At 27.7% G+C, this 17,494-nt stretch overlaps 1 long non-coding RNA gene across 1 annotated transcript in view; it reads right to left on the bottom strand.

Moving 5' to 3' along the window:
• Window positions 1-230: 230 nt before the first annotated feature.
• Window positions 231-17,494, bottom strand: part of LOC139426993 (uncharacterized) — a 91,801-nt gene continuing 74,537 nt past the window's right edge. Inside the window, exons 2-3 of the long non-coding RNA XR_011638127.1 lie at window positions 605-790; window positions 231-355 (exon numbers count right to left, since the gene is read on the bottom strand). This is a non-coding gene — a long non-coding RNA (uncharacterized lncRNA). The remainder of the gene's footprint in view (window positions 356-604; window positions 791-17,494) is intronic.

The raw sequence follows: 17,494 nt of genomic DNA, 5'->3' as shown, positions 1-17,494 counted from the left end.
AATCAAGCAGCTTTTTATACAGAATTACATAGTTTCTCCTAAGTGACAGGAACTAAGTTCAATTATGTACAGTGTTATTTTTGTTGCAAATTTATGCGATAATAATTTATTTTTCTAAAGTTTTTCTAATAAAAAAAAATAAGTATACTTCTCACTTACTCTGCATGCTTGACACGTATCCTTGTGAAAAACATTAGAAAAGCATTTTGCTAAAATGTTTTTCAGAATTATTCTCACGCAGTGCTTAAAACACTTTTGCATATCTATTCATTTTCGCCTTTTGTTGGTTTTAATGTATTCCAGTTTTCTTTGCTGCACCATATCAATAGGAAATATGTCTTATGTCATCAGAATTCTTTTGAAGAAAACAAACAATATCTCCTCTTAGTATGTATCACTTTTAAGCAAATTTTTAGCACATTTAATATTCATAAACATTTTTTGAAGATGACGAAAAGTTTGCAAAGCAAACTTCAATACAAAACCTTTTCAAGGCTTTATTTTAAGTTTTTGTAACATAATTCAATTTATACGAATAAATATTTAAATATAAACAGTGTAAATGTATATATATATATACATACATAAAGAAAACTAAACATACCTTAAGCTCAAATTTTGTAAACATGATGTAAGTGTTTAAAATTTATGGTCACAAAGAGTTATTCTATAATGTTCATCAACGCTGTTTCAAATGCACCCACGCTTCACGCGTCGAGGATTTTACTTCTTCACTTCAATTCCACAACAGTTTCGTCTTTCATTTCTTCTCTGATAATTTCGTATGTACCTAGAAGCAGTACCGATATTCATTTTTAGTAATTTAGTAACCTCGCCAACCCCACATATATATATANGCCGCTAGGGTTTTCACAAATCTCCTCCGAGTTCTTCAAAATTCATTTTTAAACTTGAATTAGCGCTGCAAGATAGATAGTTGAAAATGGAAGCTAGGAATAGTAAATTCGATGACCAAAAAACTTTGGAATTTGTTCAGTTTTATGAGAAAGAAGAAGTTTTGTGGAATGTCAGGCATGAAGAATATAAAAACAAAGATGCCAGGGACTCAGCGTTTTTGCGAATAGCAAAAGCCATGAATATGCCCCGAGTTGGACCGGCAGACGTGAATAACAAGATCAATAGCATAAGAACAGCTTTTAAACAAGAGTTGCAGAAAATTAAAGAATCGAAAGGCACAGGGGCTGCAGCTGAAGTTGTTTACATTCCAAAAATTTCCTGGTTTGACGCTGCAAATAGATTTCTTCCATCAGTCATTAAGAAAAGAAAATCATTTTCGAATTTGGTAATGAATTTTAAACATTATGTAATATATATATATATATATATATATTGTTTATAATCAAACTTTAATTCATATAAATTGAATAACGCATTGAATGACTCATAAAATACAGTATTTTAAAAGTATTATTTAGTCAGTCATAAGTGAGGTTTGAATAAAACAGTAAAAGAATGTTGTAAATATTTTTTCAAACCAAATGCTGAATGAAGTGTCTGGGGTATTCTTTGATTGAAATAATATATAAATATGATTAGGTATGGAAGGATTTTAATATTGTTCTTTAATTAGTTGAATTATTATCGAATTTCGAAAGATTAAAAAGCACAAAGGAGGTTAAAAATAAATAATGGATGATATTCGAATATACTTACAATACTTGCGAATTTATTAAAATAATTAGGTTCTTTTTCGAATCAATAGGCAGAATTCTGGAAACGTGGGTTCATTAAATTAAAAAACATGCTTTATTATTTCGTTGGACTTTCTAGAGCTCTTAGAATCTGCTGCCTGAATAAAGAACTTTATTTGATATTAGAGTGATTAAAATTGCAGTCCTTGTTATATATTATTGAATAAAGTAATAGAAAGAGAAAATTTTCGATCACTATTTTTTTATTTTTTATAAACTGAATTATTTAAAAAAAAAACTTTAGTTTGCGCATTACAAACACCACAAATTATATTGTAGATGTTCCATACCGGTCAAACATTTATAATTTTATTATAATATTAAATATTATTACATTAATATTGCAATAAAAATGACATTTGTATTACATTATATTATATCAATATTACATTGCATTATATTATTATATTACATTTAACATTACGTTGAATTAAGAATTATTATTATTATTTGCATTAAAAATTTCAAAAAATATCATTTCTAAGTATCTGGAAATTAACAAAGTAAATCAGTTCGAACTGTTAAATTATTTTGATCATTTAGTTTATTTGTTTGTAGTCTAAATTATTATTATTTAGCACATTTTTGATAGTTGCTTCTAAATTCTGCGTAAAACCATCATTTGATATAATTTTTGTTTTCAAATTTATTTCCGGTTTTAGTTACATTAAAAACATCAATTTTGAAAGTAGCTTAAATTCTCAACAATTTGAGCATTTGAAGATGTAGTTCGGTTATCTACGATCACTTGTCTGTATAAGAAGACATCCGATATTCACTTCCGTTTAATCATTTAACTATTGCTATCCACTATGATTTGCATTTACAACGCATGGATAGCTAGATATTGGAATTTCAAATATCAACACTGAGAAAGAAATTGTTATAATTTCGTAATTCATGAAGAGCTTTTAGTTACTCAGGAAAAATTTTAATTTATTTTTCGCCACGTCTAAATTCACAAGTATATACGATTTAATGAAATGTATTGAACTTTAATTTTACGTTAACGAAGTTAAGAATTTAAATTAACAATTTATTGATATTCTGTTAAATTAAAAGTAAAATTATATACGGTATTAAAACTGAAAATAATGCTATTATTCTTTAAGAAATTATTTAATTAAAAGATTTTCTGTATACTGTACCGATGAGTTATTGAATGAAACACATCTTTTGGAATACAACAGATAAATTTGACTATTAAAGCTATCATGTTCTTATTTAGTATTTAATGCTCACTCAGTGCAATTTTGGGACCACATGAATTCGTTTTGGCATAGGTACTACTACTGATTACTTTAGAACTATGATGTCGCTAGACATTAATTACTTTGGAACTATGATATCACTAAACTTTAATTGCCTTTGAACTGTGATATCGACAGATTTAAATTACTTTGGAGTTATGATATCTCAAAATTTTAATTACTTAGGAACTATGCTACTGCTCAAGAGTAGAAATCCGTTATTCTGCATATTACCTAGCTAATGTGTAGATCCAGTTAAAATTAACCTTCAGAAGATTTATATATTTATGTACTAGTGGGCTGCTCCCCCTGCTCGCTAACGCTCGCCAACCCCCGAAAATTGCTACGCAATCTTATATGGTTTGCTTCGCGTACCAAGATCGCTTCGCTCGCTACTAACTTAGGTACATTGCAAATGCACACAATTCTAAGAATTCAAAACAATCATTCAAATCCATATAAAAAAATTACATCTTTTTAGTAAATACTAAGTCATTAAAATAAATTTGAATTCAAATAAATGACATGTAATTCGTTAAACCTATTAGAAATGTGCTATAGTATAATTCGTGATATAAATCAAAAATCGTCAAATAAATTCGTAATATATAAATTCGTGAAAAAAAGCGCTTTCGACAAAATACTAAAATAGAGATCTATCGACAAAGACTACTCACTTCTGCCTAGCTTAATAGTATGAGATTGCCGCAGCTGATGCTCTCTGGTTATTTCAGTTTCCGTTTTTAAAAGCGCTATATGTTGAGTCACCTCAGATAGATTTGGCATGTGACATTTTTAGCGGCAATCATGGGTCGATTCGCCGTGTAACAGAAATAGTAGCGTAAGCAAAACAAAGCAAACGTTGCCACCGGCGGAAAAGAAATACAGCCAAAATTTGGGAGCCACGTAAGAGAATTATATATATTAGATATTTAGATCTATTGGTAAACAGAAGTGATTTTTCTAAGTAATCATTTTTTTAAATAACATTTATGTTGTTATAACGTTATATTGTTGAAACAAATTTGATGAGTTCACATTCTTAATTTATTATTTTCGCTTGCCAAACGGTAGGATATATTAAATTTTTTTTTTTTGCCTGCATCTCATTGTGCATGAAGCTGATCCTTAAGTTCTAAATCATTTAACAGGTCTCTTTAACTGTAATTTATAACAGTATATTAATGTTATTTGCTCAAAAATAATAATTGTTAGACCACCTTTCTAAATAACTTTATCTTGAAATGTAAGGCATATTTAGATTATAATACTAATAAAAAAACAGCAATTCTCTTAGTTTTAAACTCTTGAATTAAAAGCGTAATAATAGCAGCACAGGAAAATAACTTTAAGTTAGGGATTCAAAAATATTTATAGAGAAGCATGACTTTTATTAATTTTATGCTGACTACTACCAAAGCAATAAGGAGACGAATGAGGAAAAACTGGATCACACCACGTGATTTTCTGGCCAATAAAAATGCACCGACAACAATGGAAAACTGCTACACCATCATTAGAATTTTATATATAGTAAGATATAAAAAAATGCTGTTTGTAGACTGTGGTGACTTGGCTGATACTGCAACAGAATTTTTGAGGTTGAAGATTTGCAGGTCACAAGCTGCGGTAATTTTGTAGTAGTTCAAAAATTAAAAATTTTGCAGTAAATATTAGATTATATGGCAATGCCATCTATCGTGAGCTCTGGGAAATTCTGGGCATTTTGTGTTAAGCAGCTATGTGGCATCTATTTTTATAGTCAGGGGCATTGATTGAAGAGTACAGGAACACTGGAAACTCTTCATGTGATAAAAGAATGTATGAAATATTGAGGTGTCATCGCTGGGATTCGAACTACTTCTCAGTCGCTCTCCGTCAGCTTGACTGATTAAATCTGTCAACTACAGTATGTATCCTGATGCAAGGAACCAAGTGGTTTCGTAAGATGAACCTAGTTGCTGCGGATTAAATTCTTTGTTGTTTAATCATAGTAGGTGAAAACAGTCAATAAAGATTTGTCTCATAGTCAACTGTTTTAATACTGTTTTTATAGTTATTTGACTATTTTGGTTGAATATGGTAAAATAAAATTTAAATAAATAGTTATTTTACCGTGTCTCTGAGAAATTTTTAACAATATGGTTTTGCGTTGCCTGCCTTAGCTTCTTGATTTGTCAGTGGTTTTTCTAACTTTTAGAATCCATTTCCAAAACAACCAGTTCCATGAATCTTATGCTTATTAATTATAATAATAATCGCTATAATTGAGTAAGAAAAATATTTTTTTCAAACAAGTTAAAATTTTTAATTTAAAAATTTTTAATTTTAAGCTATAAAGATATATTGTTCTAAATTATTTAAAGTCATTTAAAAAAAATTTTAAAAACAGACTGAAATTTATCATTGAAGTTAAAAATTCTAGAGTAAAATATCTACTTTCAAATTCAATTAAGTAAACTCTTTTGATATAAAGTTGTTTGAAACTCAAATTAAAAATTTATTTTGATTAGGCATAATGATAAGTCTAAATTGGGTCCTAAAATAGTTCTAGTTTAGGATGAATTAAAGAAAAAAAAGTTTTAACTACTTACATTTTATTATAATAATATTTTGACCTTAATTTTGTGCATTAGCATTATAAATAAATTAATTAATAAATAAATAATAAATTAATAAAATAAAATTAGTAATTAAATTTCTAATAAAATTAGATTGTGTAAAAATATTACTTAAAAACTTTGGATGCTTCTAAATAATAAAATATTTACAGTTATGTCAAATAAGTATTCCATGCATTTTATTTTATAAATATAGATANACAAACAATATATATATATATATATTGTTTATAATCAAACTTTAATTCATATAAATTGAATAGCGCATTGAATAACTCATAAAATACAGTATTTTAAAAGTATCATTTAGTCAGTCATAAGTGAGGTTTGAATAAAAGAGTAAAAGAATGTTGTAAATATTTTTTCAAACCAAATGCTGAATGAAGTGTCTGGGGTATTCTTTGATTGAAATAATATATAAATATGATTAGGTATGGAAGGATTTAAATATTGTTCTTTAATTAGTTGAATTATCATCAGATTTCGAAAGATTAAAAAGCACAAAGGAGGTTAAAAATAAATAATGGATGATATTAAAAAAATATGTTGCAATAATTAAAATATATCAGTAAGTTGAACTGCAATGTCACGTAATTTTGTGACAAGCTAAAGCTTTATGAACTAGAATTCTGTGCTTAGGAATCCTTCATCATGATATGAGGCTTAGGTCCAGATGGAAATTTAGCAAATTTCAATTATTACTTAACTGAATTACTTAACTGAGTTTTATAAGCATGATAAGTCATTTAGCACTAAAACACTACAACGGATGAACCAACTATTTCTTTGTTTTTTTTTATCTTCCATTGTTAGTTATTTTCAAATTTAGTTGGGATAAGATTAAAAGGACCTTTTGAAATATAAAAAGAGAAAAATATATCGACATTCACAAATTTTTTTAAACTACGTATCCCTAGACGCAAACTGCAAAAAAGTGCTTAGCAAAATTTAGCGTAAATGTGTCAAAATGGCTCTGAAACAAATATAATCGAATATAAAAACCCCATGCCTCAGTTGTTGGTTTATAGTGATACTCTCAAAATGCTCAATAATGCTTAGCGAATACATGGGGTTTTCAAATTTGATTATGTTTGCTTCGTTGACACATTTTTGCTCGATTTTAGAAAACCCTTTTTTAAAGTTTATTGTACAGTTTGCCAAAAATTGAACAAAAACACAATAGAAAAACTGTTTCAAAAAATTACTTTTGCTGAGATTTGTTCGATACGTAATTTCTTATTTTTTTAACAACATGAATTTGAAATAGACGCATTAATAACATATTCAAGTTATTATTGATATTTAAATGTTGCGTAATAATTTTGGAGATATTTCTGTACTTTCTTTAAGTACATACGTAATTTGATATTTTTTTTAGGAAAATGAAGAGAATTTGTTAAATGCCTTGAAGTATAAAGCTTTTTTATGTAAAGGTGTAAAATTATGGTACGTCTAAGAATTTTTAAATAATTTTGAGAAGTAAGAAAGATATGAATGAAAATGCAAAATTGCATGGGTCATAAATAAAATACAATAGATTTATAGATAACCATATTTTCTCGGTTACTTATTCGACTCTATTAGCGACATTTTACTGAATATCTGAACAAAAAATTCATATTTATTTCTAAAGATGGATATAATATTACTAAATAATATTCAAATATACTTACAATACTTGCCAATTTATTAAAATAATTAGGTTCTTTTTCGAATCAATAGACAGAATTCTGGAAACGTGGGTTCATTAAATTAAAACATGCTTTATTACTTCCTTGGACTTTCTAGAGCTCTTAGAATCAGAATAAAGAATTTTATTTGATATTAGAGTGATTAAAATTGCGGTCCTTGTTATATATTATTGAATAAAGTAATAGAAAGAGGAAATTTTCGATCACTATTCATTTCTTTTTATAAACTGAATTATTTTTAAAAAAAACCTTAGTTTGCGCATTACAAACACCGCAAATAAATTATAGATGTTTCATACCGGTCAAACAGTTATAATTTTATTATAATATTAAATATTATTACATTAATATTGCAATAAAAATGACATTTGTATTACATTACATTATATCAATATTACATTGCATTATATTATTATATTACATTTAACATTACATTGAATTAAACATTATTATTATTATTTGCATTAAAAATTTCGATTTTTAGTTAGGTTATAATATTATAGATATCATCTAAACATTAAAATGAACCTTTTAAAAATAATCTAAGAATTCAAAAAATAGCATTTCTAAGTATCTAGAAATTAAAAAAAGTAAATCCTTTCGAAATGTTAAATTATTTTGATAATTTAGTTTATTTGTTTGTAGTCTAAATTATTATTATTTAGCACATTTTGGATAGTTGCTTCTAAATTCTGCGTAAAACCATCATTTGATATGATTTTTGTTTTCAAATTTATTTCTGGTTTCAGTTACATTAAAAACATCAATTTTGAAAGTAGCTCTTTAAATTCTCAACAATTTGAAAATTTGAAGATGTAGTTCGGTTATCTACAATCACTTTTCTGTATAAGAAGACATCCGATATTCACTTCCGTTTAATCATTTAACTATTGCTATCCACGATACTTTGCATTTGCAAGTCATAGATGGCTAGAGATTGGAATTTCAAATATCAATACTGAGAATGAAATCGTTATAATTTCGTAATTCATGAAGAGCTTTTAGTTATTCGGGAAACATTTTACTTTATTTTTCGCCACGTCTAAATTCACGAGTAAATACGATTTAATGAAATGTATTGAAATTTAATTTTACGTTAACGAAGTTAAGAATTTAAATGATCAATTTATTGATATTCTGTTAAATTAAAAGTACAATTAAACATGGTATTAAAACTGAAAATTATGCTATTATTCCTTAAGAAATTATTTTATTAAAAGATTTTCTGTATACTGTACCGATGGTTTTATTGAATGAAACACATCTTTTGGAATACAACAGATAAATTTGACTATTAAAGCCATCATGTTCTTATTTTGTATTTAATGCTTACTCAGTGCAATTTTGGGACCACATTAATTCGTTTTGACATAGATTCTACAACTGATTACTTAAGAACTATGATATCGCCAGACATTAATTATTTCGGTACTATGAAGCCGCTGAACATTAATTACTTTGGAACTATGATATCGCTAAACTTTAATTGTCTCTGAGCTATGATATCGATACATTTTAATTACTTTGGAGTTATGATATCACTTAATTTTGAAACTATGATATCTCTAAATTTTAATTACTTTGGAACTATTCTACTGCTCAAGAGTAGAAATCAGTTATTCTGCAATTTATCTAGCTAATGTGCAGATGCAGCTAAAATAAATAAATATATNCATGAACATAAACAGGTATAAACCGGTTTCAGCCGAGTAAAAACTATAAAGCTTACTTAATAGATAACTGATAATTAAGATTTTACATAGAATCTTACAGTGCGTCTAATAAATTAGCCATATTTATATATATATATATACATGTATGTAAAAAAAAATGCTGTTTGTAGACTGTGGTGACTTGACTGATACTGCTACAGAAATTTTGAGGTCGAAGATCTGCAGGTCACAAGCAGCGGTAATTTTGTAGCAGTTCCAACCTCAAAAATTTTACAGTAAATATTTGATTGTATGGTATTGCCATCTATCGTGAGCGCTGGGAAATTCTAGGCTTTTTGTGTTAAGCAGCTCTCTGGCATCTACTTTTATAGCCAGGAACATTGATTGATGAGTACAGGAACACTGGAAACTCTTCATGTGATAAAAGAATGCTTGAAATATTGAGGTGTCATCGCTGGGATTCAAACTACCTCTCAGTCGCTCTCCGTCAGCTTGACTGATTGAACCTCTCGACTACAGTATGTATCCAGACACAAGGAATTAAGTGGCTTCATAAGATGGACCTAGTTGCTGTGGATTAAATTCTTTGTTGTTTAATCATAGTAGGTGAAAACAGTCAATAAAGATTTTTCTCATAGTCAACTGTTTGAATACTGTTTTTATAGTTATTTGACTACTTTGGTTGAATATGGTAAAATAACATTTAAATAAATAGTTATTTAACCGTTTCTCCGAGAAATTTTTAACAATATGGTTTTGCGTTGCTTGCCTTATCTTCTTGATTTGTTATGCTCATTAATTATAATAAGAATCATTATAATTGAGTATGAACAATATTTTTTTCAAACAAAGTAAACTTTTTAATTTAAAAATGTTTAACTTTAAGCAATAAAAATATATTGTTTTAAATTATTTAAAGTCATTTAAAAAATTTTTTTAAAAACAGACTGTAAATTTTTTAAAATTCTAGAGTAAAATATCTACTTTCAAATTCATTTAAGTAAACTCTTTTGATATAAAGTTGTTTGAAACTCAAATTAGAAATTTATTTTGATTAAGCATAATGATAAGTCTAAATTGGGTTCTAAAATAGTTTTAGTTTAGGATGAATTCACGAAAAAAAACTTATTAGTTTTAACTACTTACATTTTATTATAATAATATCTTGACCTTAATTTTGCGCATTAGCATTGTAAATAAATAAATTAATAAATAAATAATAAATTAATAAAATAAAATTAGCAATTAAATTATTAATAAAATTAAATTGTGTAAAAATATTGCTTAAAAACTTTGGATGCTTCTAAATAATAAAATATTTACAATTTTGTCAAATAAGTATTATAGATAGTGTATAGATAGTGTACGTTATCATCACCATTAATATATATGCATAGAATCCTATTCTAAATCTTAGAAATTAATATAATAAAGAAAAAAGTAAACGAAAAGTTGAAGATTTATTATTGAGAAATCAAATTCTGTTCGATTGCAACAAGACTCTCTCTCTCTCAGTACAACAATACGAAGTAACTGAAGTTCTTCTGGATGAACATCAAAAAACATACTTCCGTAACAGTGGCTGCATAATTGCTTCAAATTAGCTGCAGTATAACTACAGATTTAAAGTGTCATTACTTTTTTTTATATTCGTGATTTAAAAATGACTTCATATAAACTACAGTTATTTTGTAGACAAAAGTAAAAATTTTATTGAAATAAATTACTTCATCTTAGATGAAAAATATCTGAAGCGTTGTTACAGTTAAGAATGACCCATTGAAAATCTATTGACTGCAGAATAACTTTAATTCAACTTCAATTTTGTGAAAAAAATAAAAACTGGTGTTTACTTTTAGCTGGAGATTAACTGGCTTAATCCACTGAAGTTCCAACAAATTTCTTCATTTTCAAAATTAGCTACACTATAAAAAAATTCCGGATCAAATTACGATATACAGTACCGTTACATTGGGTGCAATATCTGTAAAATTCATTCTACCGCAAAATCCATTTTTACCGTAAACTATTATACCGTAATTTTTACAGTAATATTTGCTTAATTAAAGTGGTTCAGTCATTTTAATGAATTTATTTCTGTAAAAATTAGGGTGCATGAAGAGTTTCATTCCGTAACATGTTTAGGAAAAAATGGATTTTATTGTAAAAAGTACCACCAATTTGAGAGGTCATCAACGTTTCAGTCCACGTAATGTAACAAGGAAATTTATTTATTTTACGCTATCTAAAAAATTTTATAAATCAAACATCAACACATTTGTTGCAAAAATCAATCATCCCTTACTTAACTGTAATACAAAGAATCAAATGTTATAAAATATTATGATTTGGAGAAAAAAATTCTTTTAAAACTAACGTAGTATAGGGTATATTATAAAACCGTATATTACATAAATGTATATTATATAGGGTATATTACATAATGTGGTATATTATAAAACCATATTTTATTGTTAATTTTACCGAAATCATTATTAAAGTATTTAGGTAAAAATTATCGAGCTTTTCGGTGTATTATAGAGCTAGAAGATCGTTAAATTTTGCCATATTCTGATAGTTTGAGCATGCTTTTTTCTTGGTGAGCAATTAAGAAAATGAACTTTATACCATCTATTTATTTATCATTATCTATGGCCAGCGACAATAAGTTCAATCAAACAATCTTAAAACTTGTTGATAACATAAGAGAAACGAACTTTTTAATCTTAATGATATGGAAGCCACTAATGCCCACGTTGCCTAGTTAAATGACGGAAAACTCCTAATATGTCACCTTAACGGATTATCTCAGTTTATCTGCAGATTTGTTAGGTAACGTGCATACTAATGGCTTTCGAGCATTAGTGGTAACAACTATACTATACTTGAATCATAGAACAAATGAGACCATTTTTCATTCTGCCAATCCTTTTTTTCCTTCTTAATCTTAGTTCAGTGTTTCTATAGAATTAAAATCTGGTGCATTTCTGTCTTTGAAAGACAATCACCTGCATTTCAACTATGAAAGGAGGCAAATATTGTTGTAAAATTTTATCTTTCAATTTGAACTTATAGCTTATCTTTAGACTTCTTGTGATATAATTTTTTTATAATGATTACTTACTGCTCTTCAAATTTTACAACCAAAATGAGTGGTCTTTCGTATTAAACATCACTCTCCAACGTTTCAAAACATATTAGAAATGCAATTTTATTATAATACAATTTATTGGTTACATGAATTATAAATCACAAGCTCATTAGAATGACATTCGATATGTTATAGAGTAACATGCATTATGAATTATACTTTAATAGTTATAGAGCATTCCGAATATGAATTTCTAACCCATAATTTGGTCCCGAGTGAAGGATTGGAAAGCATCTTCTCTCATGTGAGACTTCTTAATATAAGCGCTGCTTGCATACATACAAGAAAATACGTCTTCCAAACATCATTTCATGACTTTTGAATAAACTACTGAAATTGAGACAAAAATATTTATGGTATCTATGGTTCAGATATATGCCTCGGTGTAAAGTAAGAGAAAAAAAAAGATTTATAAAGGTTATTCTAACTCAAATGAATAGCATTTTACCGAAAAGCAGCTTAGGTAAAAATGACAAAATTCAGGAACATATATGAGCATTGCTTGCCTCTGTTCAAGTAACTACGATTTCTTAGCTTCATTTGATTGCTTTTTGATTGAATTACGAAGAAAATACTTCTCGGCTACTTTAAGAAGAAATTAATTACAGACTTAATTGCTGACTTAATTATCAGCTTTATAGAATAATCTCAAGTCTTAACTTAATTACCAGACTTAACAGTTAAACTTGAATGGGAACTTGGCAACATTTAGCATCTTATATTTCAGAAAAGGAGCCTAAAAATTTCTATGGTTCAGGTAAACGTCTGGGTGTAAAAAAAATAAATAAATAAGGAAAGAATAGCGAGATAGATAAAGTATATCTGCAGTGCGCAAAATAAACGGACCACCCTTAATAACTTTTGATCTAATGATTGGATCTTCACTTTCTTGGACTCAATTTTAATGGCTCAAGAGGGTGACTTCAAATACTAATTAATAAGTGCAGACGATACTTCAAGTTATGAAATCAGACACAAAAACGTACTTTCTCTGAATAAACATACCTGTTTTTCGATGTATTTAAATTTTGTATCCCCAAAATATAGGGGGTAGCCGCAATATAGGAAATATGGTTGACATAGTTTGGTCATGGAAGTCCAAAATTTGGATCCCTTGACCAAATATAATATTATTTAATATTACATTAATAATATTTTTTTCGTATTTTGCAGTATCTCGAGATATGTTTAAAGGAATTCAAAACTTTTTGCACACACTTATAAAATGCGTTTATCCAAAGATAATTTTGTAGAAAAAAATACATTTTAGTATGTATTTATTGTTTTTTATTAATTCATTAAATACTTAATAGTCGAAAAAATTTTGAATTGGAAGGTACACAATTTTTCACATCATTTTAATGTGTAATTTTACATGAAAAAATGCAAACTTTGAGCGAAATTGGCTGAACAGTTCCTGAGAAATCGAATTTTAAATATATAACTTTTTTAAAATTCGATTTTTCAAGAACTATTCAACCAATTTTGCTCAAAATTTTGTATTTTGCCATGTCGAATTACATACACTGAAATGATGTAAAAAATTGTATACTTGACAATTAAAAAATTTTTGTTAATATTTAATAAAATAATAAAAAATAATAAATATTTATTAAAATTAATTTTTTGCATGGAGTTATCCATGGATAAACCAATTTTATAATTCTGTGCAAAAAACTTTAAATTCTCTTAAAACTTTCTCGAAATATGATGAAATAAGCAAAAAATTAAATTAGCATTAAGGGGTCTAAACTTTGGACGACTCTCCTGAGTAAACTATTAGGACCATGTCTCCCAGATTGCGGCTACTTTAGGGGTTAGAAATCCGAATCTACGTAAAAAAGGTACGTTTATTCAAAGTTCAATTTGTGCATGATTCCATAAGTTAATCTGTCGTCTGCACTAATTAATCATCATATCCCTTCGTATCATTAAGAATGAGTCTTACAACTCGAAGATCGATCATTAGATCAAAAGTTATTAAGGGTGGTCCATTTTTTTTGCGCACTGTACACAATTGAACTCATGTAGGGCTTTCTGTCGAAAAGCAGTTTTGACCGAAATAGCTAAATTCAAAACAAATACTATGAGCGTTGCTTGCATGCATGCAGAAAACTATATACCCTTAACTCCATTTCATTTCTTTCAAATAAACTACGTAGAAAATGTTTTAGACAATCAGAATAAATTATTAAATTTTATTTATTCTAAGTTTAATAATTTAACCCAATTTAGTATGGTTTAACTTAAAGTGTAAAGTTGTTGTTGAATTTAGAATCTTATATTGCTGAAAAAGGCGAAACTGTATATGTTTCAGGGATACGTCTGAGTATATTTGTTAGTAAAAAAAAAGCATTGATGAAGGATAGGTACACGTTCCAAATAACGTGAAGCTTTCTGACGAAAAGCAGCTTCGGTAAAAAATATAAAATCTCATACACAAGTATGTGCATTGCTTGCATGTGCATGAAACTTCGTCTACATAGTTTCATTGCCGGCCAGGTGGCCGAGTGGTTAGCGTACCGACTGCGAGGCCAATGGCTGCGGGTTCGAATCCCGCTCTGGGCATAGATGTTTCTCTTTCTCTGTGTTGTCCTCGGATGTGTGAACGTATGAATATGGCCCACCCTATGAACGGATATTTGTGGCAGTGTGGCGTGGGTAATGTTGCTCACCTCCGTGACTTTGTTTCACAGGTGCCCACTGGGTAAATGAGCAACATTTCTGGCATCTTCTAAGGCGAGGAACGAAAGTTCAATGCCTGCCGTTATTAAAATAAAAAAAAATAAAAACATAGTTTCATTAAAGAACTTTTTTAACAAACCAAGTTTTTGAATTAACTTCGACTAAAAAAATAGCTTCACTCAGAAAATTTGAAATATCATTTTTTTTTACTCTTAAGAAACAGGAAGTAATATGGTTTAGTTTGAATAGAAACATGGTTTCGTTTAGCCTATTATAATCGTGAAAAGGAGGTATAAACTCTATTTTTCACGGAGGTGTTAGAATGTAAAGTAAAATAAAAAAAAAGGCACTTTATTACAGTTGCATCAAATTTAATCATCTCCGCGGTTCGGAGTGGAAAAATAAAGGTGTAACAGAAGACCGATTATTTTTAATTGTTCTTAAAGAAAAATGTAATTATTAGTCCTTTCAATTGGAATGATTTCAGCATTCCAATACAATTTAATAATGTTTTCAAAATGAGTTTTTTTTATCTAATTAGTAAGTAACCTGGAAGTAAAGACACAGAAGATATTGAAGTTGCGTCATTATTTCAATAATTTCAGAAATTTTTCATTTTTAACCTTCATTGTAAAGTTTTCTCAATTATTTCAAAAGCAAACAAAAATGCACTCGAAAACAAAATATAATGGATCTATTAGCTTTTAAAGTTTTTTCTGTGTGATACGTTATGAATAAACGGTAAGAGAAAATAAGATTTCAATTTGCTTGAAAGTGCACTCTAAAATTACACTTTCCAATTTTCATTAACGGAAACTAATTTGCTTGCAATTTTTTTCCTTCCATTTCCTATTTATTTAGGTAGGTACTTTAGACTTATATGGAAATTTTTTTAATTAGCCACAAACAACCACGCAAATTGATATGTAAATAGCCTTTCTTAGGTTAGTAGTTCTTTATTCATCTTGTAATGCTCTGTATGACTAGGAAATATTATAAAATATTCTAATTGCGACTCATTAATTTGAAGAGAAAATAAATATAAAAATTATACATAAGGTCGTGTCAAAAAAATAGTATCGGCTCCATTGTTTGCACTTTCGCATAGCTCTTAGTCACTCTTATAGGAATAATTAGCAGTTTACAATAAATTATTACTATATAATTGAAAGATTTCCATGATATTTAAATTTTATCACAATCATTTAAAATTTTTCAGTTAATTAAAAACTAACATTGTGAAAGAACATTCTACACAAAAAAATAAAAGTGAACTGTAAAAAAATTCATTCCAGCATTTTTGGTATTGAGGCAAACAGAATTTTTTTACGTAGTATGTAGTTAATGTCATAATTTTATTTATTTATTCATTTTTTGTTTGTTTATTTACTGAAAATATCTATTTAGAATAAATTTATGAAGAATTTATAGTATTAAATTTGAACTGTATAGTTGAATTTCTACTGGTGTAGAACGAGGAGTATAGAGTTAATAACTCTGAAACAAATAATTGAATTTTAATTTTTTATCTTTTTTAATCGTAATATGAAGCTTCTACGTGTTTTAGGTTTTGCACAAGAAAACAAAATACAACGTTGAGTTGAACTCCTGAAGCAGCAGCGGTTTTAAACCTGCGATGTTTTAATCGTGATAGATTGAGGAATACTCTGATACTTTAAAAAAAATATTTGTTAAAAATATGGGTACATGCAATGATATGGTATAAATATTCTAGGTTGAATATTAATAGTATAATAAATGCGTCATTTACGTTACCCAAAATAAAGTTCGTGTCATAAATTGAGTCATTAACAACTTATTATTTGTTTTAAAAAGAATAAAAAGAATTAGGACAATGATTTTTAAATTTAAATTTCCTCTTTATATAATAATTTATTTAAACTCTCTTGTCTCAACTAGTATAAAACTGATGATATAAACATTTTAATGTCAAGTATGCTAAAAATTATTATGAAGTAATGAATTTTAATACATAATAATACATAATTAATTTTAAAAAGGACTTTAACAATTCATTATCATTATTATAAATAGTTGATAAGAAAAAGTATTAAAGTATAAAAAGTACAATAGAGTATTATAAATTGAAATGCCGTATGGATGAATAAGAATGGGGATATTTATGCTTAAAATTGCCACTGACTGTTAAATATAGTATTACACGACGAAAGAAAAAAAAATGCTTTTTTTTATTTTGCCTGCAGACAACTTAATGTAGAAGATGATAAATCGCTACATTGTCAAAAAATGTAGCAATCTGTTACAAAAAATTCAGTGTCAATCCGTGAGATCATTTAAAAGATATTAAGGAAAGTTACATCTGCTGCAATGGGTTTCAACAATGGAAGTCCACATTTTTGACATTTACCCAGAACTACATCACTACAGAAAAAAAGTGTTTATTTAGAAAGCACCCCACATTTATTTGCAAACATAAAAAACAAGAATACGAAAAAACACGGTCCAAATCGGCCCTTCCCGTTCTCAGGCTACTAGCGAACGTCTATACAGCTTTCAATTTTATTTTTACTTTTTGTTATTATTTCTTATACTTTTATAAACGTCGATGAAAAGCCGAGCCACTTGAGTTTACGACTATCAATGTTCAACGCCTTAGTCTTGTTATTTTGAACCCAATCCAGATGACAAGGAAACTTCTGGATCAAGTATTAGGAAAAAATTCGCCTTCT

Source organism: Parasteatoda tepidariorum, chromosome 1, assembly GCF_043381705.1.
Source record: "Parasteatoda tepidariorum isolate YZ-2023 chromosome 1, CAS_Ptep_4.0, whole genome shotgun sequence".
NCBI lineage: Eukaryota > Metazoa > Arthropoda > Arachnida > Araneae > Theridiidae > Parasteatoda > Parasteatoda tepidariorum.
This window is presented reverse-complemented; position numbering and strand designations above follow the sequence as displayed.